Genomic DNA, 22372 nt, shown 5'->3' with positions numbered 1-22372 from the left:
GCATAAGTTTAATCACAGTGTCTTAAACTTTTCTATAAACTATCTCTCATCAAGCATATGGGACAATTTTTATTATTTGCTCATAAAACACTTGATTTACTATATAATTCACTTTCTATTGCTGGATAAATATTTATTGGAACATATTCAAATTTGGTCTCTTTTAATTTGCTTTTATTGCTAAACTGTCTTGGACAAGTTTTTTTTTTGTCAATTAAAACACATAAAAGTAAATATATGTGTTACATATATATACGTATATACCACCAAAAATATATTTTAGGAAAGGTATGAAATCTCTCCAATGTCACTCTATTTCTCCCAAAAGCATCCTTAAATCCCATTCTCCAGAGGTTTGCTACATATTCTCCATGTTTTTTTATATACTATATAAGAATGGTGACATGTCCATATGCATGCATACATGGTACATTTTTTCTCATAAAATAAGGATTATACCATGTCTAATGGTCTTTATGGTCTCATGTTTTTTCTTAATATATCCCATACATCTTACTATATTAATACATACAGATTTATCCTCATTCTTTCCTTTTCATTTTTTGGTGAAAATTCAGAAGCATGTAGAAACATGTACAATTATATATGCAAACAAATATATGCATAGTGAGCATCCAGACATCCATTACTCAGGTTGAGAAAAAGAACATTGCCAGGACGTTGGAAATCCTATCAGTGCCCTTTGAAATGGCTGCAATTTTTATGTTTACCCCTTCATTCATTGAACCATTCACTTATCAACAGATACATAAGCTGTTCCTAAATTTTTGCTATTACTAACAATGTTGTAATGACCATGTTCTATTTTATTTTTACATTCTCATGAAACCATATCTATAGGATGGATTCCTAGAAGTGGGATCACTAGGTAACAGGGTATGTACTTTTCAGATTTTAATAAGGAAAATTCCATTATCCTCCAAAAGTTTTTACAAATTATATTTCCATCAAAAATGTAAAGCTCATTTCCCCACACTTCATACTATCCAAAAGTTATTGATATCAATCTTTTAAATTTTTCTAATCTGATTAGAAAAAATCATATTTATTTTAATTTATATGTTTTAACTGGTGAAGTTCAGCATTGTTTCATATGTTTATTATGTATTTGTACTTTGTTGGTGAATTGCCTTTTATACCCCAAACCCATTATTCTATTGATTTGTATATATTTCCTTACTAATTTGTAGGAATTTTTTATAAAACAGATATATAAATCACCTGTCAGTTATGAGGCAGAAGGATTTTCTTTTGGGTGTAATTTTAAAGTTTTTTTAATGCATCATTGAATGCATGAAAGCAGATGTCTTGAGGTTCAAGAATGAATATTTAATAAACCATTTTTTCACACTTCCATTTTCTCACAGTATCTTAACTTCTCACAGCAAAGGTTATTTAAAGAACATGGAATTTTTTTTAACATCTTTATTGGAGTATAATTGCTTTACAATGGTGTGTTAGTTTCTGCTTTATAACAAAGTGAATCAGCTATACATATACATATATCCCCATATTTCCTTCCTCTTTCATCAAGAACATGGATTGTCGAATCTAAAATTGTATTTATCATTTTGGGTTTCCATTCCTCGACATGCACCTGCATTTTAAATCATTTGCACTTAATTATTTTCATTTCTCATAGGCAGAAGCTGTTAAATTGTTAATTGTTAAGAACAGTATAGTCTGAACTACTATGCATAAAATTAAAAAGCTACAAGGATATATTATACAACATAGGGCATATAGCCAAATTTTATAATAACTATAAATGGAGTATGACCTTTAAAAATTGTGAATCACTGTGTTGTACACGTGAAATTTATATAATACTATACATCAACTATACCTCAAAGAAAGGACCTTATAGTCCATGGATACCATTTTAGAGTTGTGTATCTAGTTTTCCAAAGAAGCAATTTATTACTATACTAAGTAAATCACTATACAGAAGCTGCATATTCCTCAGTAAAGGGGAAATTACATTAGTTTAGAGTTAAGAGTTAAGACTTCAAATCACCTTTCTTAAAGGTTTTTATATATACCACTAACCTTCTCTTGGTATTTTATGTTTCTTGAATCGTTTGTTAAGATTCAACTTTGGATGTGATGGAAAGGTGATAAATATCCTAGAAAAGCTGACAATATTTAAAAATTACTTGAACACTCTATTGTTAATATAAATGAATACTTGCTCCTGTTAGAGAGGAAACTATGCTTGACTTTACTCTTACAAAAAATCAGAAAAGGACATACACACACTTTTGCAAAAGATATTAAATTAGAACCATAGGTAATTTTTCCACTTTTCCTTTTTAAAAATGTTTTCTTTTCTTTTTTAATTGAAGTATAGTTGATATACAATGTTGTGCCAATCTCTGATGACATCTTTTCCTTTTAAATCTATGGATTATATACCTTTGAGAAGCAAGGAATCTATCTTAATTGTAGCCTGGAGATAGGAAAGATATTCTGTCATTTGATAATTTTTAAAATTTAAAATTTCTAACTTGACTAAAATTTTATTTTGGCCTCTATCTATAGAAAAAAGGAAGAATAACATTTTGAGAAATAGGAAAATCTGATCTATAATTTCTTAAGATTATAATATGCTTGGGACTTCCCTGGTGGCGCAGTGGTTAAGAATACACCTGCCAATGCAGGGGACACGGGTTCGAGCCCTGGTTTGGGAAGATCCCACATGCCGCAGAGCCACTAAGCCTGTGTGCCACAACTACTGAGCCTGCACTCTAGAGCCGGCGAGCCGCAACTACTGAGCCCACGTGCCACAACTACTGAAGCCCATCACCTAGAGCTTGTTCTCAGCCACAAAGACAAGCCACAGCAATGAGAAGCCCGTGCACTGCAATGAAGTGCACGGAGCTGTGTGCAGCAACGAAGACCCAACGCAGCCAAAAATAAATAATAAAAATAAATAATAAAATAAAATTAATTTTAAAAAGGTTATAATATGCTTGAAGGTAATTTCTTTTTAAATGTTTTAATGTATTTAATGTTTTTAATATGTTAGAAAAGAAGTGTATTCTCTATTTTTTTTAATCCTCTGCTAATTGTATTCTGTTTGTTGTTTAGTTCACATGCATGAAATAACTAAACCTTGGCAAGAGTTTTTAGCTGGGCTCAGCTTTTTGTAAGCCAAATGATTTTGAAAGAAGATGGGCATTCTTTAGCTTCCAAAATGTTGACTCTGGATTCAGCAGCTACCAAGTAATAATAGACTACCCACTGACTTAAAGGTCAAAATCATAGAATGATTAGAACATCATGATTATGTGAAGAAAAAACATTGCATCAATTAGTGCCAAGTTTGAATTAGATTGTGCTCTGTGACCTACTTTCCTTAGATTCATTTGGTCTCTATGGATAGAACATGTACCAGTATCCTCTGGAAACTATTAGTTATTTAAAATTTGAAGGTTTTAAAGAAATCATATATTAGTGAATCTTACCTTCCTGACAATAGTAAAGGAGGTTAATTTGTCAACAGCTATGTGAAATAAAGAATATTACAGTGTACAAAAACTAAGACAAGCAATACTACTGGAGCCTTGATGTAGGCAAGTATTATAAATTTCACTGATACTTATACAGGTTACACTGGTTGTGTTAGTTTGTATACATATATATAAAACGACAAATGTATATTCATATACATAAAATAACAAATGTATTATATATAATTCAAATGCATACAATTCATCCTTTTAACATGAACAAGTCAGTGGTTTTTAGTATATTCACAGTTGCACAACCATCACCAATATTTAATTTCAGAACATTCTCATCACCCCCAAAAGAAACCCTGTACAAATAAGTCATGCCCGAAAGCTGGTTCTTTGAGATAAGCCTCTGACTAGGCCGACCATGAAAAAGAGAGAAGACACAAATGCAGATTTTAAAGGGATAATAAGAGAATATCAGGCTTCCCTGGTGGCACAGTGGTTGAGAGTCCACCTGCCCATGCAGGGGACACGGGTTCGTGCCTCGGTCCAGGAAGATCCCACATGCCGCGGAGCGGCTGGGCCCGTGAGCCATGGCCGCTGAGCCTGCGCGTCCGGAGCCTGTGCTCCGCGGCGGGAGAGGCCACAGTAGTGAGAGGCCCGATTATCACAAAAAAAAACCCCACAAACAAACCCAGAATATCATTATCATCATTATTAGTAACAACTTTGTCAATAAATCCAAAAATTTAGATGGAATGGACAGATTCCTAGGAAAATATAATTCACTAAAAGTAAAGAAAGAGAAAAAATAGGAAAATCTGAATAGTCTTATAACTATTACGGAAAATGAATTTCTGTCAGCGGCAACATCATTTACCTCTTACCCAAGCCAGAATTAAAGGTGAGACTGCTTCCAGCTATGTACTTCCTTTGTAGAAATCAGAAAAAGGCACTCCTTGAAAATGCACGTAGCTCCATGCCAGGGGACAGGACTTTGTGAACTAAGTGTGTGCTGGATGTCAGCTTCCATGTGCCCTTGTCAGCTAGGGACACTTTGTCAGTGAACATCCTATACAACTGTATGTGGCAGCCCTGCCTTGATCTTCCCCCTTTTTTCTCTTTTCCCCCAATTCAATTAATTCACAAATACTGCCGAGTGTCTCCAAAGTATATCTTTTCCACTCTTTCGACCTTAGCTTAGCCACCGTCATGTCCCACCCTGACTACTGTACAACACCCTCCTGTCTGGTCACTCTGTGTCTACACTTACCTCCTCCAATCTATTCTCCACACTGCAGGTGAAGTGATCATCTTAAAACATAAATCCAGGGACTTCCCCAGTGGTGCAGTGGATAAGAATCTGCCCTCCAATGCAGGGGACACTGGTTCGATCCCTGGTCCAGGAAAATCCCACATGCCGCGGAGCAGCGAAGCCCATGCGCCACAACTACTGAGCCTGCGCTCTAGAGCCTGCGAGCCACAACTACTGAGCCCGCGTGCCGCAACTACTGAAGCCCGCACGCCTAGAGCCCGTGCTTCGCAACAAGAGAAGCCACAATGAGAAGCTCGTGCACCCAATGAAGAGTAGCCCGCACTCACTGCAACTAGAGAAAGCCTGCGCTCAGCAACAAAAACCCATCACAGACCAAAAATAAATTTTAAAAAATTAAATCTTAAAAAAAACCCCACATAAATCCAGTAACATCAATCTCCTGCTTAAATTCTTCAGTGACTTCCCTTTTCACTAAGAAAAAAAATCCAAACTCTTTACTATGAACCACAAGGCCCTGAGTGATCTGACGCTATGTTTCTAGTCTCATCTTGTGCTACTCAGCTCTTTGCCTACTCTGCTCTAGCCACACTAGTCTTATCTCAGTTTAATTAATCTGCCAAAAATCTTTCCTGCCTCAGGCTTTTGCACTATTCTTTTTGGAATAGTAAGAATAACTAGTATTTATTTTGCTCTTGCTACATGCTAGGCACTGTTCTAAGTACCCTCTGTATATGCACACATTTAATCCTCACAAATAAATAAATTTATTTATTAAATAAATAAAATAAATAAAGGTTAAATAAATTTCCCAAAGTCCCACAGTTTGTACTTGATGACACTAAGATGAGCTTCTACACACTCTTTGTATAGCAGCCTCTTCTCATCCTCTAGGTCTCAGCATATCAATTCCATCCTTGGGGAAGACTTCTCTGGCCACTATACCTAAGGTAGGTCTCATTGTTGGTCACCATCTCAGCTGTTAGTCTGTGTGCTTCATAGTACACACTATGACTTATTGTTATTATTTTTATCTTTTTTCTCCCTCTCTCACTAGAATGTAAGCTCCATAAGGACAGGAACTTACTATAGAAACATCAATATGCGAAATGCTTCAAAATACAAAATGATGAAAAAGAATACTCTTTCAGCATCTAGCACATTGTTTTGCACACAATAACTACTCAATCAATGCTACCAAATTAATAAGAATAATATATCTTTCCTATTCAGATACTTACCTGCAGAAGAATAAATCCCTTACAATTTAAAACTAAATGAAACAAAACTACTTTAATTACTCCTCAGTCAGCTTAGGTTTTACTAGAAAAATCCTGCCTGTGCTCAATTTACTGTGAAGATAACCAGACAGGAAAGAATGTGGCTAAGTTCTCTTTTTCATGAGAACTCATTTTGAGATCTTTTTTGATTCTGGACTACATTCCATGGCTTTAGTAATAACAATTATTTCAATTAGTTAGGAAATAAACATCCAGTATTTTCTTTTTGGTTGAATGACTTAATTTAATCTGATGTTCAGCTAAGTTTCTTATCAAAAGTGGCAGAAATTAATTAGCTAATTGAAGCAAAGGGGATTTGTTGAGAGGACATCAAGCTCACAGAACAAACAGAAGACTGGAGCATGGGAAGCTTCCAAATAGACAGGAACCAAAAGGTCCCTCGAGTCAAAAGCCAGAAACAGCCCAACAGTTACTGCTTCATCACTGGTTGGCCTGATCAGGGTGCCACCACAATACTGCCCTTGTCCCCCACCCTTGCATTACTCGTGAAATACAAAATCCCATGAGAAAGCATCTGATTAACCTAGCTCATGTGCTAGACTGCCCAAGTCTCAATTCTGACATTGAAACTACACACAGTTAATTTCCCAGAAGGAAATTGGAGACGTGAATGCTGGGAAGCCAAAAAAAAAAAGAATGTCTTTTATATTTATGTAAGGACAACCAAAAATGTATGTTTTCACCATTTCTTATTTTGGGATTTTAGAACTTTGTTAAAGACATAGATTTTAGGGACTTCCCTGGTGGTCCAGTGGTTAAGACTCCGTGGTCCCAATGCAGAGAGCCTGGGTTCGATTCCTGGTCAGGGAACTAGATCCCACATGCTGCATCTAAAGATCTCGCACGCGGCAACAAAGATCCCATGTGGTGCAACTAAGGCCCGGCGCAGCCAAAGTAAATAAATAAATAAATAAATAATTTTTAAAAAGACATAGATTTTACCCAAATATAGAGATCAGAATATTAGAAGGGACTTTATTCTTCCTCTAGCCAAACACTCTTATTTTGACATAAGCATTAAACAAGAAAAAAACCCTGCGTATTCTCACTGAATAGCGAAATATATGATGAACATTTGTGAATAAGTCATGTGTGACACGAACTTGTCAGAATCAAAAGCCCAGAATGCATCCATGATCTTGGCAGAGGTAGAGGGGTTTGTTTCATTCAGGTCATGACCCAGTCACATTTTCAACCTACCTATTGGCCTCTTCACATGGTTTTCCATGCCAATGAATTTAATTTTGGACCTACTGAATTTGAACTCTAACTCAACATGTCCAAAACCACACTCGTCTCTTCACACCATCTACTTCTCCTGTTTTTCCCAATCTTGATAGGTGTACCACCATTCAATCTAGCCACCCAATCCAGAAACTCGGCACTCATATATGACTATTCCATACTTCACCCCACACACGCAGTCATATCACCAAACATTCTTCCTCCAAATTTCTTTTCAAATCTATGCCTTTCTCTTCATTCCCCCTTGCCAGTGTCTTGGTTCAAATTCATGACATCTGTATTTCTCACCACCTAACATATCTTCCAGTTTTGATTAATTTTAGTAGGTCCCAGAGGCTTTCAAGTTTTGCCCACTGGCTACAATTCTATCTGTATATACCATTGCTTCTTCCCATCTTACCTGAACAACCTGAATTCTGAATATATCCTGTTTTTTCATGTACTCCAGATTTTAATGTGCTGATTCTTTTTTTTTTTTTTTTTTTTTTTTTGCGGTACGTGGGCCTTTCACTGTCATGGCCTCTCCCGTTGCGGAGCACAGGCTCTGGACGCGCAGGCCCAGCGGCCATGGCTTACGGGCTCAGCCGCCCCGCGGCATGGGGGATCTTCCCGGACTGGGGCACGAACCCGAGTCCCCTGCATCGGCAGGCAGACTCTCAACCCCTGCGCCACCAGGGAAGCCCAATGTGCTGATTTTTAATTAGTTAATCTTTCCATCTGCTTCTATCAGGCTTGTTCTCTTAGTGTGCCTGCTAAACTTCTACTCCAGCCTTCCAGACTTTGTTTTTCGAATTTTTTCTGAAGACCTTCCCATCCCAGCCGTCACTATCCCCAAGTAAACTCAAGCCTTTCGCCTGAACCCCCATAACGCTTGTACATACTTCCTTACACTGTTTACTTACTCTCATTATTTGTTCATATGCCTGTTTTTCCTTTTGGATTGGGAGCAGGGACTGTGGCTCATTTAGAGTTTCGTTTTCTCACTGAATTCATTTAGTGCCTGGTACACCACAGGCAACAAAACATGTTTCTTTGGTAAACACATGAAGCGTGTTTCACTGAATGAAACCCCTGGATGAAGATGAGACCTTCGGAAACTCTAGAAGTTGAGAGAGTGAGCATACATCCTGACCCTGTTATGCCTGTTACTCCAGCTATGTAGCTGCACCCAAAGGGGAGGAGCTTCAGGAAAGCAGCCTTCATCACATCTCAAGTTCTGGGTCCTCTTCTCTCTTGCTCTCCCTAATTTTTGTTGCCTTATTGCATTTATCTAGAATACAAACTGCCCTTAGCTCCCATTTCTAGCCTAGGACTTGCCTCAAAGGCTTAACAATGGTCTTGGTTCATTCAGTTGCGAATCTCCGTGTTTCTCCTTACCCAGGGTTTATTCTATCTTCTCCATGCTATCCATCACACTACTGCATGAGCCTTTGACCCCTGGACCATGCCTCAGTGTTGGCTCTCATGGGCCACATTGTTTTTGGGGTCAGGACTAAAGATAAGGACACTTTAGGCAGTGCCAAAATGAGTATCAGTTTAATTCCAAGAGAGAAAAAAAAAAAAAAAAAAGCAGAGTCACGGGAGAGTCCAGAGTGCAGCCTTGCCGGTTTTACCTAGAAACATGTCTTCGTTTTAAAGCCACTTTTCATAGTCTTGTGTACCACATATGTCCACACATGCACGCATTCTTCCTTTCATTTATTCCTTTGAGCACCTACTGAGCTCAATCACTATGCTAGGCTCTGGGGTAAAAAGATTTGAGAACAAAGACATTTTTCCTGCTCTTCAGATTGCCCATAATCTGGGAAGGAGAGATAGTGTCATGAATGGTAATTAGAAAATAATAAAATAAATGTGTCAATAGAAATAAGCACAGGTCCAATAGTAGCAGAGGAGAGGGGGTCTGGAGTCTTAAAGTTGGCAGGTAGTGCCTGACTAAATCCTGAAATGTTAAATATTTCATGCAAGGCGTTCTATAACCTGCCCACTCTATCTTTTCAACTTTATTTCTTTATGCAATTTTACACTCTAAATTCCAACCATATGTGAGCCTACCATGGAAAATGTTCATCAGGAATTTTAGACAGTTTTTATTTGGGGTAGGGGGCATTTTTTTTATAGTAAATGCACACCAAATGCTGCTATGGCGGCAGCTTGTACGTTCTATAAAGTCTCGTAATTCAAGGTTATGAATTAAGATGGATTTGTTTCAGGGAGGAAATTTGATACAATACCTTTGTGTTAAATACAGTCAACCTTCTACCAGCACTATGTATAATCCCAAATGGTAAATAATCTAAATTTAGTTTCACAGGTAATTTTAAAATCATGTATAATTAGATTTAGAAAGTGTTTTTTGCTTTTCTGCTCTACCATCTACCCTAGGAGGTATACCCTATAGGTTTTCCCTTTTTTAGGCTGTCAACATTTAAAATTTAAAATTAACATGCATCTCCTAAACACATGACAGTGTTGATAGGTTTCTGATGATGAGGAAGGAAACTAAGGACTAAAATTTGTCTTGCATAATCCCCACATGAATAACCAAATAAATATAAATGGCTGTTTTATTGTTTTCATGTGTATGTGTCTAGGTACAGGTAGTCAAGATGTGAACAACTTGCAGAAAAATAACTCCTACCAAAGAAGTCTACAATACATGCAATAGCAGTGTTCACAAGTGTGTCTTAGAACCGACCTTTGGGTGGAGTTATATCACTGCCAACGGTTCAGTTGTTGTGGTTTATTCTAACACTTACTGTCACTTTGAACGATTAAGGTTGTTTGATCCAACGTTAGAAGAATGCGTTTCGTGAGAACCAAGACAACATATACTCTAGCTGTCTGGACCAGCAGTGTGCGTCAGACCACAGACAGCTTGCCCAGCCACTTCTTTCCGGTTCTTGTTTTTATCTGAAAAATGGCAATGTTGGGAATTTAAAAAATAGTTGTAAAAGCCCTTAAATGTGATTCTTTATAATCAAAAGTCAATATAAAGAAAAGCATACTTGGTTTTGTTATCAAATATGAAAGTACACAGTATTATTTCATTTTTAAAAGAAATTTAATTATATCTGATGAAATAGCACAGTTACTCTCTCTCCCTTTTGTGTTTTCAACCTAAGAACACTGCCTCTCTAGCCTTCAATGACAAGCATGTTCTAGTTTCCCTTTGCCTGAGACACTCTCCTTGGTAACTAACTGCACTGCTACCTCTATGTCCTCATTTTAATCTCATGCTTCACCAAATGCAGTCCAACTCTGCTCTCAAAAAACTGCTTAGGGCTTCCCTGGTGGTGCAGTGGTTAAGAATCCGCCTGCCAATGCAGGGGACACGGGTTCGAGCCCTGGCCCGGGAAGATCCCACATGCCACGGAGCAACTAAGCCTGTATGCCACACTGCTGAGCCTGAGCTCTAGAGCCCGCAAGTCACAACTACTGAGCCCATGCGCCACAACTACTGAAGCCCAGGAGCCTAGAGCCCGTGCTCCACAACAAGAGAAGCCACAATGAGAAGCCCGCGCACCACAACGAAGTGTAGCCCCCGCTCACCACAACTAGAGAAAGCCCGCGCGCTGCAATGAAGACCCAACTCAGCCAAAAATAAGTAAGTAAATAAATAAATTTATATTAAAAAAAACCCTGCTTAATCAAAACTTGCCAATCCCCCAACCCCATTTGCCACTTTTTGGTCATCATTCTATGCACTTTTTTTGAAGTCTTCAGCACCTCCTAGCTAAGCACTCTTCTCTTAACTGTTAACCCTCAGGTATCTTTCATTCCTCTTTTTCCCCTTTCTATCTGACTCTCAAATTATATTTATGCTTAGAGTATTTCTCAGGTTCCTGCCTTTGGTCCTTTTCTTTCCTCCCTCTATACGCTCACTTGACAATCTTATTTTTTTCCACAGCTTTTTTTTTTTTTACTCTAAAAAGAACTTAAAACAGAAGCAATGAATGTGCATTATAACAATACAAAGAACACAGTGGATATCCAGTAAAAGATTAGTTGTCTTCCCCCTCCCATATATTTTTTCTGTATATATGTCTATAAGTATGTATATGTGTTATTTGCTTTTACACATATGTATATAATATATTCATACATATATGCATTTACATATATATTTTGTTATGAAAGTTGGATCACGTTAAACATTGTTCTACAACTTGTATTTTTTCTTTATAATAAACCATGAATATCTTTTCTAATTGATGCATATGGAGCTATCTAATCCTTTAAAAGTCTGCATAGTATTTCACAGTATGGAAGTGTCATACTTCTAAACTCCTTATGGACATATCCACATGGTTATTCTACCAGCTAATCAAATGCAACAGCAAAAAAAAATATATAATTTTCATTGTTAACTGTTGTGTATCTCTAAACTGTATTCCCTACCTTGGTTAATAATGTCACCCTGAGAAGAGCTTCAAGATGGCGGAAGAGTAAGACGTGGAGATCACATTCCTCCCCACAAATACATCAGAAATACATCTACATGTGGAACAACTCCTACAGAACACCTACTGAACGCTGGCAGAAGACCTCAGACCTCCCCAAAGGCAAGAAAGTCCCCACGTACCTGGGTAGGGCAAAAGAAAAAAGAATAAACAGAGACAAAAGGATAGGGACGGGACCTGCACCAGTGGGAGGGAGGTGTGAAGGAGAAAAGGCTTCCACACACTAGGAAGCCCCTTCGCAGGTGGAGACTGAGGGTGGCAGAGGGGGGAAGCTTCGGAGCCATGGAGGAGAGGACAGCAACAGGGGTGCAGAGGGCAAAGCAGAGAGATTCCCGCACAGAGGATCGGTGCCGATCGGCACTCACCAGCCCGAGAGGCTTGTCCGCTCACCCGTCGGGGCAGGCGGGGCTGGGAGCTGAGGCTCGGGTTTCGGTCGGAGCGCAGGGAGAGGACTGGGGTTGGTGGCCTGAACACAGCCTACAGGGGGTTAGTGCACCACGGCTAGCCCGGAGGGAGTCCGGGAAAAAGTCTGCACCTGCCTAAGAGGCAAGAGACTTTTTCTTCCCTTTTTGTTTCCTGGTGCGCGAGGAGAGAGGATTAAGAACGCTGCTTAAAGAGCTCCAGAGATGGGCGCGAGCCGCGGCTATCAGCATGGACCCCACAGACAGGCATGAGACACTAAGGCTGCTGCTGCTGCTGCCGCCACCAAGAAGCCTGTGTGTGAGCACAGGTCACTATCCACACCCCCCTTCCGGGGAGCCTGTGCAGCCCGTCACTGCCAGGGTCCCAGGATCCAGGGACAACTTCTCCGGGAGAACGCACGGCGCGCCTCAGGCTGCTGCAACGTCACGCCGGCCTCTGCCGCCGCAGGCCCGCCCCGCACTCCGTGCCCCTCCCTCCCCCCGGCCTGAGTGAGCCAGAGCCCCTGAATCAGCGGCTCCTTTAACCCCGTTCTGTCTGAGCGAAGAACAGACGCACTCCAGCGACCTACACGCAGAGGCGGGGCCCAATCCAAAGCTGAGCCCCCGGGAGCTGTGAGAACAAAGAAGAGTAAAGGGAAATCTCTCCCAGCAGCCTCAGGAGCAGCAGATTAAAGCTCCACAATCAACTCGATGTACCCTGCATCTGTGGAATACATGAATAGACAACGAGTCATCCCAAACTGAGGAGGTGGACTTTGACAGCAAGATTTATGATTTTTTCCCCTTTTCCTCTTTTTGTGAGTGTGTATGTGTATGCTTCTGTGTGAGATCTTGTATAGCTTTGCTTTTACCATTTGTCCTCGGGTTCTATCTGTCTCTCTCTCTCTCTCTCTCTCTCTATATATATATATTTAGTATAGTTTTTAGCACTTGTTATCATTGGTGGATTTGTTTTTCAGTTTGGTTACTATCTTCTTTCTTTCTTTCTTTTTTTATTACTTAAAATTTTTTTAAATTATTTTTTATTTTAATAACTTTAATTTTACTTTATTTTATCTTCTTTCTTTCCTTTTTTCTCCCTTTTATTCTGATCTGTGTGGATGACAGGCTCTTGTTGCTCCAGCCAGGCATTAGGGCTGTGCCTCTGAGGTGGAAGAGCCAAGTTCAGGACACTGGTCCACAAGAGACCTCCCAGCTCCATGTAATATCAAACGGCGAAAAACTCCCAGAGATCTCCATCTCAATGCCAAGACCCAGCTCCACTCAACAACCAGCAAGCTACAGTGCTGGACACCCTATGTCCAACAACCAGCAAGACAGGAACACAACCCCATCCATTAGCAGAGAGGCTGCCTAAAATCATAATAAGGCCACAGACACCCCAAAACACACCACCAGACATGGACCTGCCCACCAGAAAGACAAGACCAGCCTCATCCACCACAACACAGGCACTAGTCCCCTCCACTAGGAAACCTACACAACCCACTGAAACAACCTTAGCCATTGGAGACAGACACCAAAAACAACGGGAACTATGAACCAGCAGCCTGCAAAAAGGAGACCCCAAACACAGTAAGATAAGCAAAATGAGAAGACAGAAAAACACACAGCAGATGAAGGAGCAAGATAAAAACCCACCAGACTTAACAAGTGAAAAGGAAATAGGCAGTCTACCTGAAAAAGAATTCAGAATAATGATAGTAAAGATGATCCAAAATCTTGGAAATAGAATGGAGAAAATATAAGAAACGTTTAACAAGGACCTAGAAGAACTAAAGAGGAAACAAACAGTGATGAACAACACAATACATGAAATTAAACATTCTCTAGAAGGGATCAATAGCAGAATAACTGAGGCAGAATAACAGATACATAACCTGGAAGATAAAATAGTGGAAATAACTATTGCAGAGCAGAATAAAGAAAAAGGAATGAAAAGAATTGAGAACAGTCTCAGAGACCTCTGGGACACCATTAAACACACCAACATTTGAATTATAGGGGTCCCAGAAGAAGAAGAGAAAATGAAAGGGACTGAGAAAATATTAGAAGAGATTATAGTTGAAAACTTCCCTAATATGGGAAAGGAAATAGTTAATCAAGTCCAGGAAGCCCAGAGAGTCCCATACAGGATAAATCCAATGAGAAACACACCAAGACACATATTAATGAAACTACTGAAAATTAAATATAAAGAGAACATATTAAAAGCAGCAAGGGAAAAACAACAAATAACACACAAGGGAATCCCCATAAGGTTAACTGCTGAACTTTCAGCAGAAACTCTTCAAGCCAGAAGGGATTGGCAGGACATATTTAAAGTGATGAAGGAGAAAAACTTACAACCAAGATTACAAGACCCAGCAAGGATCTCATTCAGATTTGACGGAGAAATTAAAACCTTTACAGACAAGCAAAAGGTAAGAGAATTCAGCACCACCAAACCAGCTTTACCACAAATGCTAAACGAACTTCTCTAGGCAGGAAACACAAGAGAAGGAAAAGACCTAAAATAACAAACCCAAAACAATTAAGAAAATGGTAACAGAAACATATATATTGATAATTACCTTAAATGTAAATGGATTAAATGCTCCAACCAAAAGACATAGACTGGCTGAATGGATACAAAAACAAGACCCATATATATGCTGTCTACAAGAGACCCAGTTCAAACCTAGGGACACATACAGACTGAAAGTGAGGGGATAGAAAAAGATATTTCATGCAAATGGAAATCAAAAGAAAACTGGAGTAGCAATTCTCATATCAGACAAAATAGCTTTAAAATAGGGACTATTACAAGAGACAAAGAAGGATACTACATAATGATCCAGGGATCAATCCAAGAAAAAGATATAACAATTGTAAATATTTATGCACCCAACATAGGAGCACCTCAATACATAAGGCAAATACTAACAGCCATAAAAGGGGAAATCGACAGTAACACAATCATAGTAGGGGACTTTCACCAATGGACAGATCATCCAAAATGAAAATAAATAAGGAAACACAAGCTTTAAATGATACATTAAACAAGACGGACTTAATTGATATTTATAGGACATTCCATCCAAAAACAACAGGATACACATTCTTCTCAAGTGCTCATGGAACATTCTCCAGGATAGATCATATCTTGGGTCACAAATCAAGCCTTGGTAAATTTAAGAAAATTGAAATCATGTCAAGTATCTTTTCCGACCACAAAACTATGACACTAGATATCAATTACAGGAAAAAAATCTGTAAAAAATACAAAGACATGGAGGCTAAACAACACACTACTTAATAACCAAGAGATCACTGAAAAAATTAAAAAGGAAATCAAAAACTACCTAGAAACAAATGACAATGAAAACACAATGACCCAAAACCTATGGGATGCAGCAAAAGCAGTTCTAAGAGGGAAGTTTATAGCAATACAATCCTACATTGCGAAACAAGAATCATCTCAAATAAACAACCTAACCTTACACCTAAAGCAATTAGAGAAAGAATAAAAAAAAAAAACAACCCAAAGTTAGCAGAAGGAAAGAAATCATAAAGATCAGATCAGAAATAAAAGAAAATGAAATGAAGGAAACAATAGCAAAGATCAATAAAACTAAAAGCTGGTTCTTTGAGAAGATAAACAAAATTCATAAACCATTAGCCAGACTTATCAAGAAAACAAGAGAGAAGACTCAAATCAATAGAATTAGAAATGAAAAAGAAGTAACAACTGACACTGTAGAAATACAAAGGATCATGAGAGATTACTACAAGCAACTATATGTCAATAAAATGGACAACCTGGAAGAAATGGACAAATTCTGAGAAATCCACAACCTTCCGAGACTAAACCAGGAAGAAATAGAAAATATGAACAGACCAATCACAAGCACTGAAATTGAAACTGTGATTAAAAATCTTCCAACAAACAAAAGCCCAGGACCAGATGGCTTTACAGGCGAATTCTATCAAACATTTAGAGAAGACCTAACACCTATCCTTCTCACACTCTTTCAAAATATAACAGAGTGTGGAACACTCCCAAACTCATTCTATGAGGCCACCATCACCCTAATACCAAACCCAGACAAAGATGTCACAAAAGAAGAAAAGTACACACCAATATCACTGAACATAGATGCAAAAATCCTTGACAAAATACTAGGAAACAGAATCCAACAGCACATTAAAAGGATCATACACCATGATCAAGTGGGGTTTATCCCAGGAATGTAAGTTTTCTTTAATATACACAAATCAATCAATGTGATACACTGTATTAACAAATTGAAGGAGAATAACCATATGATCATCTCAATAGATGCAGAGAAAGCTTTTGACAAAATTCAACACCCATTTATGATAAAAACCCTGCAGAAAGTAGACATAGAGGGAACTTTCCTCAACATAATAAAGGCCATATATGACAAACCCGCAGCTAACGTCATCCTCAATGGTGAAAAACTGAAACCATTTCCACTAAGATCAGGAACAAGACAAGGTTGCCCACTCGCAGCAGTATTATTCAACATAATTTTGGAAGTTTTAGCCACAGTAATCAGAGAAGAAAAAGAAATGAAAGGAATCAAAATCGGAAAAAAAGTAGAAAAGCTGTCACTGTTTGCAGATGACATGATCCTATACATAGAGAATCCTAAAGATGCTACCAGAAAACTACTAGAGCTAATCAGTGAATTTGGAAAAACAGCAGGATACAAAATTAATGCACAGAAATCTCTTGCAATCCTATACACTAATGATAAAAAATCTGAAAGTGAAATTAAGAAAACACTCCCATTTAGCATTGCAATAAAATGAATAAAGTATCTAGGAATAAACCTACCTAAGGATACAAAAGACCTGTATGTAGAAAATTATAAGACACTGATGAAAGAAATTAAAGATGATATAAATAGATAGAGAGATATACCATGTTCTTGGATTAGAAGAATCAACATTGTGAAAATGACTCTACTATCCAAAGCAATCTACACATTCAATGCAATCCCTATCAAACTACCACTGGCATTTTTCACAGAACTAGAACAAAAAATTTCACAATTTGTATGGAAACACAAAAGACCCTGAATAGCCAAAGTAATCTTGAGAAAGAAAAATGGAGCTGGAGGAATCAGGCCCCCTGACTTCAGACTATACTACAAAGCTATAGTAATCAAGACAGTATGGTACTGGCAGAAAAACAGAAATATAGATCAATGGAACAGGATAGAAAGCCCAGAGATAAACCCACACACATACGGTCACCTTATCTTTGATAAAGGAGGCAAGAATATACAGTGTAGAAAAGACAGCCTCTTCAATAAGTGGTGCTGGGAAAACTGGACAGCTACATATAAAAGAATGAAATTAGAACACTCCCTAACACCATACACAAAAATAAACTCAAAATAGATGAAAGACCAAAATGTAAGGCCAGACACTATCAAACTCTTAGAGGAAAACATAGAACACTCTATGACATAAATCAGAGCAGGATCCTTTTTGACCCACCTCCTAGAGAAATGGAAATAAAAACATAAATAAACAAATGAGACCTAATGAAACTTAAAAGCTTTTGCACAGCAAAGGAAACCATAAACAAGACGAAAAGACAACCCTCAGAATGGGAGAAAATATTTGCAAATGAAGCAGCTGACAGAGGATTAATCTCCAAAATTTACAAGCAGCTCATGTAGCTCAATATCAAAACAACAAACAACCCAATCCAAAAATGAGCAGAAGACCTAAATAGACATTTCTCCAAAGAAGATATACAGATTGCCAACAAACACATGAAAGAATGCTCAACATCATTAATCATTAGAGAAATGCAAATCAAAACTACAATGAGATATCATCTCACACCAGTCAGAATGACCATCATCAAAAAATCTACAAACAATAAATGCTGGAAAAGGTGTAGGAAAAGGGAACCCTCATGCACTGTTGGTGGCACTTTAAATTGATACAGCCACTATGGAGAACAGTATGGAGGTTCCTTAAAAAACTAATAATAGAACTACCGTACAACCCAGCATTCCCACTACTGGGCATATACCTTGAGAAAACCATAATTCAAAAAGAGTCATGTACCAAAATGTTCATTGCAGCTCTATTTACAATAGCCAGGACATGGAAGCAACCTAAGTGTCCATCAACAGATGAATCGATAAAGAAGATGTTGCACATATATACAATGGAATATTAGTCAGTCATAAAAAGAAACGAAATTGAGTTATTTGTAAGGAGGTGGATGGACCTAGTGTGTGTCATACAAAGTGAAGTAAGTCAAAAAGAGGAAAACAAATACCATATGCTAACACATATATATGGAATCTAAAAAAAAAAAAAAGGTCATGAGCAACCTAGGGGCAAGACGTGAATAAAGACAGAGACCTACTAGAGAATGGACTTGAGGATATGGGGGGGGGGAAGGGTAAGCTGAGACAAAGTGAGAGAGTGGCATGGACATATATACACTATGAAACATAAAATAGATAGCTTGTGGGAAGCAGCCACATAGCACAGGAAGATCAGCTCGGTGCTTTGTGACCACCTAGAGGGGTGGGATTGGGAGGGTGGGAGGGAGGGAGATGCAAGAGGGAAGAGATATGGGGACATATGTATATGTATAACTGATTCACTTTGTTATACAGCAGAAACTAACACACCATTGTAAAGCAATTATACTCCAATAAAGATGTTAAAAGAACAGCAACAACAACAAAAAATAATAATGTCACCTTGCTTCCAAGGGTGTAACTTGAGCACTAGCACTAACATTTCCCCTAAGTCATAGACATAAATTTCACTGTCTACAGAAACATTCCCTTGGGTATGCCGCAGATGCTTCAGACTCTGCTTATACCAAACCGAATCTTCATTTGGTGGCACAACTCTCAACCTAGTAGTTCAATCACAAAACCTTGGAGTTGGTTGTTTCACATCCCGTATCACTGAATTTGTCCAATTTTATCAACTAAATATCTCTTTATTTCATTCTCTCTCTCCTTTCTCTATTATCACTGTCTTAGTAGGACTTCACGGTCTTTCAATCGACCTGTTGCAATAGACTCTTTGCCATTACCATTCTATCCTCACACCCACACTGCCCTCCTCCTCCCTCCCTATCCATTCACCAAGCTTTCATCAACGTGCTCCCCATTTGCCCTTTACTGATGGGTAGATCTACCAGCTGCTACAGAGCTTAGTAACCTTCACTGACTCTTATCTACGCACAGAATAAAGTTCATTCCCTTTAGCTTGCAATGCAGAGACTTTTTATCCCCTACCCAGCTCTCCAATCTCATTTCCCGTTAGTTCTCAGTTCCATGTTGCAATTTATGCTTTTGCAATACCAAAATACTTATACACATACGCACACATACAAATATACACACACACGAGAGAAGTTTTTTGAGACCTCCACATACTTAAAAATGTTAATTCCTCTGTGTGAGATGGGCTCCTGCGCTTCCTTACCTTGAAAACTCCTATTTATTCTCCAAAGTCCTACTCAACCACCGTTTGCTCAATGGAGTCTTCCCTCATTCTCTGCAGAGAAAAATAAATTACTTTTCTTTGTTATTTGTGAACTTTGTACACACATTATTGCATATATATATATATATATACACAAAATTATTCTGTATTATTTATTTTTCTGTATTATTATTTATCTGTTCACTTAATGTCACCCCTAGTTTTTTGATAGTAGGGACCAGATATTAATTCATATTTATATATTTAATATCTACAGCACCCTGGCACAGAGTAAGTGCTCAGTAAATTTTTATCAGGGTAAATTGAGTAACGATTTTATTTCTTTGTCTCCCTCAGTATCTACATCCAGCCAGATAACATCTCTTTACAATGTCACCACCTCAGTTATACTGTCTCTGTTGCATTTCTTTTCATTCCCACGGCTGTTTGCATAGTACAAGAACCAATTACCTTTCATCCATGCATTCAGCAGCACTTGTTATATATGTGTGGCTTGGGGAGTATAGCGTTGTGGAAAACATGGTGTCTGGCCTGGAGATGCTCATGACAACTCTCTGGGGGGACAGACAGACAGACCAATCACTAAAGTACTTCACCACTGGTTTTGCCACCATAATTTTCTTTTAATTTTATGTCCCATTCACAGTTCCCCCGAGTACTCCTCATAGCTCTGATCATATTACTTTTGAGCTCAAAAATCCGGTAGCTTTTTATTTATCACAGAATAAAGATTCAGCATTTAGACGAGCAATCAAGACTCTATGCCTTTTATATACTACTCCAGCCCTCTCCTTTCCTCTCCACTTCCTGATCTTGCCCATTTGTTAAAGATTAATTGAAATTATATCTTTTCCATGAAGTCTTCCAGAATCCTTCTAGGAATAATTAGCATGCCGCTTCTTCTTTTGTTGCAGCATTAATGTGCATCCTTCTTTGTGTTATAATTATTTATATATAAATCTATCTTTATTATTAAAGTGGGACAGCAATAAGATTTGGGAGGCTTTTTTGTTCTTGCTTCACAAAGTTAATACTAACAGAAATACAGTGGTCTTTTGAATTTGAAGATTATTTCTTATTCAATTTGAAGATTTTTCACTCTTCCCATTTACATAGTTCTCAGTGATATTTCTGTCTACAAGCTTTACAGAATCAAATATCATGATGGTAAAATTTATATTTTATAAAGAATATGATTATTTTATAAAATAAGTTCACACCAAATTTATCCAATGCTCTAGAAAGGGTATTATTGCCTAGAGCCACAATGAAATTACATAGCAACAAACCTTCATTAATGAAGAATAATTATTTTAGCGTGGTAATCTCAAATGCAAAATAGCATTACAATAAAGTATATGTATCACACTTGCCAAAATGAATTAATATTGCTTACTCTTTTGATTAAAAGATCAAAGATTTTTAATCATGTCTTTGCACATTTTGCATGTAATCCGCTGAATCCAATAGTAAGTGGTAACAAACCTATCGTTTATGTAGATGTTCAGAAGCTTGGCAGAAATTAAGTTTGGATTAGTTCTTATGGAGAAATGAGGAGTGCAAATATGTAATCTTCTCACATGCATGCAGGGAAGGATAATTCTTTTTTTTTCCAGTCCAGAGCCCTTTACTGATGCAAAATGATACATTGGGCTGGAGGCCAGATTACTGAAAAGAGTCGCTGTGAAGCTCAAGTAGAAACATGGAGAATTCTATTCCATGGCTGAATTACATGATAGAGATGAGTTTGCTATGCTTGTTACAGTTAAACTTAAATACCACTCATTCAGATACACTAAATTTCTTACTATTAGAAATCAAATTTTCTTTCAAGATGTGTTTTTTAAATTGATGTATCCTTCTATTTCTGTTTTACTGAGAGGCAGTACAGCTGTTGTAAGGAAAAGAACATGGACTTTAGAGTCTGATTACCTTCAACTTTAATTCTGGCTCTGGCACTTACGAACATTGTGGCTTTGAGCAAAATACTTATATTGTCTTAACTTCAGTTTCCTCATTTATAAAGCCTGAAAGGATTGTGACGATTAAATTAGGTAAAATACGTAAAGCATCTGGCACAACACTTGGCATATCACAGGCCACAACTAAGTGGAGATCACTGGTATAGTTGTCATCATCAGCATTGGACTGTGTTCCTTAGACTTTACCATTTTTGTTATTGTGAACTGGGGAATGGCAAAACCTGAGCTCATAATCTGAATTTTTATGTCTGGCTTTGCCTGCGTTATCAACCTTTTAGTACTTTATACTTTGTTATTCCGTCTAGCACCTATCTATCTCATATCAGATTGTCATGATTATGTAGATAACGTTCCCAAGGTCATTTTAGTTATTTTTTAAAAATAAATTTATTTATTGATTGATTTTTGGCTGCGTCGGGTCTTCTCTGCTGCGCGCGGGCCTTCTCTAGTTGTGGCGAGCGGGGGCCTCTCACTGTGGAGCTCGGGCTTCTAGATGCATGGGCTTCAGTAATTGTGGCACGTGGGCTTCAGTAGTTGTGGCTCACGGCCTCAGTAGTTGCAGAGCACGGGCTTAGTTGCTCTGTGGCATATGGGATCCTCCTGGACCAGGGCTCGAACCCATGTCCTCTGCATTGGCAGGTGGATTCTTAACCACTGCGCCACCAGGGAATTCCCTAGTTATCTTTTAAGTTATACAGTTTATG

The sequence above is a fragment of the Grampus griseus genome (genome assembly GCF_964374135.1).
Source record: "Grampus griseus genome assembly, chromosome: 1".
NCBI classification, from domain to species: domain Eukaryota; kingdom Metazoa; phylum Chordata; class Mammalia; order Artiodactyla; family Delphinidae; genus Grampus; species Grampus griseus.
The sequence above is the reverse complement of the archived record's forward strand: the minus strand, read 5'-3'. Positions refer to the sequence as shown.